This window comes from Pteropus alecto, unplaced genomic scaffold (genome assembly GCF_000325575.1).
Source record: "Pteropus alecto unplaced genomic scaffold, ASM32557v1 scaffold75, whole genome shotgun sequence".
Taxonomy (NCBI): domain Eukaryota; kingdom Metazoa; phylum Chordata; class Mammalia; order Chiroptera; family Pteropodidae; genus Pteropus; species Pteropus alecto.
Window position 1 is genome coordinate 4,250,421 of NW_006440638.1, and position 1,886 is coordinate 4,252,306.

The following is a 1,886-nucleotide window of genomic DNA, read 5'->3' on the forward strand; positions in this document are numbered from 1 at the left end:
ATACAGCATTGTTTTCTTTTAGTATGAAAGTTCAAATGGAGGTAAAAAAATGTATATAGAAAATGAGCAGTCAAATTAGCAATTTATTACCTCTCAGTTCCAAATTCACCCTTATTTGCTGGCTCTGTGATAATGAAGGTGGAATTTGTAAACATTTTATTTTGTCATCTGGAACAATGTTAATGCTGTTCAATAGAAGGTACTGAAAGCATGAAGGAGGAGGGTGGTTTTCTTCTTGGTTCCAATGTGTCTTGCTCACCAGGCTCCCAGTTACCAGCTCTGATACACGTGTGATTTATCTTGTGCTAGGACCCTGCAAGGACTAAATTTTTTTAGCATTTGATTCTTGTAGATTCTCTCTTGATAGACTTGTAGGTTTCAGTTTTCTCCTGTGCTCCACCCCTGTAGAGTATGATTTCTCCCAAGCTGAATGCTTGTAGGGCAAATTTGTCTCCAGAACCTAGCTCCTATAGAGTGTGATTTCCCAAACTTCTGTAGTACATGTAGGTCAGGAATTTCCAGCAGCTAGCAACTTTTGGCTATATCTTCTCTGGGAGTCTCACAATGTAATGCAACCAGAAAGACTTTTCCCACTGAACGGACTCTCTCAGCACCTTCTCAGGTGTCTTTACAAGTTCTGAGGCATGGCTTTTTTTCTGTGGATGACTTCTCCCAGCATCAAATATTTCCAACAAGTTCACAAGAGAAGCACCTCAATGATTTCTCTACTAAGTGAACTACTGCCACATCCTCTGAAATGAGGGTGTAGCAGGGGGCATGGGGAGTGGCTCCTCCTTGGGTGCTCTATCGTAGCCTTAGGGATAGCATCTGCTCCATATATCTGCTATCCTTGTATTTTTTAAAGTTCCCTTTAACTCTTAGTAGCCAATTTCCTACTTCTTTAATTCTGTTAAAAATTATACTAAACATATCTACGACTGTGCCACCCTGAACAAGCCTGACCCCATCTGATTTTGGAAGCTAAGCGGGGTTGGGCCTGGTTAGTAATTGGATGGGAGACCATCTAGGAAGACCAGGTGCTGTAGGCATAAAAAATAAAAAAAATAAAAAAATAAAGGATTGTAAGCTGACAAGGTCCTTGTCCTTGCAATCTGTGAGGTCAACCAAGGGTTGCCTCGCCAAAAAAATAAAAATTATACTAAACATTTTTTATTAAATTTACTGTGTGATTTCTGTCTCCTTATTGGTCTCTGATAGATATGGCTTCTTACAAAAAAACTGTTCTTAAATCTTGGTTTTGTTCTTATTGATTCAAATGGATTAAATCTTGACAACTTTACTCTTTTTACTCTTTTATTTTTTTCTCACTGCATGTAGCTTTTAACTCTAATATGATAGTAATAAGACTAAATTAATAATTTTTATGGTTATATTTGAGGAATGTTGAGATGCTTGCCTAATATTAAAATACCTCCCTTCAGTTATCAAGCTGCTGATTTCTGAAAGGCCACAATGTCAACACTATTACTTTGGGTTAAAATTGTATCCACTATTATAAGGAAAAACTCTTAGGAAGCTTTTGACAATAAACTTTAGGATGGAATATGAAAAATTCAAGTGGAAATTTCTCTTTTAATCACTTCTAAACTGATGGCCTTATAAACTTAGGTTGTCCCCTGTCTATTTAATAATTTTATTTGTGGGCCATGTGTGCATAAGGAGGTGCATGTGTATGTTTTGAGGTGAGGGGTAGAATTGGGAAGAGCACCACAGAAGATAAAGCAAGCTCTGGAAAGAAGAAGAGAGTATGACAAAGAAAAAATAATTACTCTGTTTCACAATTTTAATAGACTTAGCCAGCATAGCTATTAGAAGATGTTTTAAATATTTTACATTCATTTATTTGTTTGACAAGTAGTCATCCA

At 36.7% G+C, this 1,886-nt stretch overlaps 1 pseudogene; it reads left to right on the forward strand.

Moving 5' to 3' along the window:
• Positions 1-930: 930 nt before the first annotated feature.
• On the forward strand, positions 931-1,049 carry LOC112484438 (annotated as a pseudogene).
• The last annotated feature ends 837 nt before the right edge of the window (positions 1,050-1,886 follow it).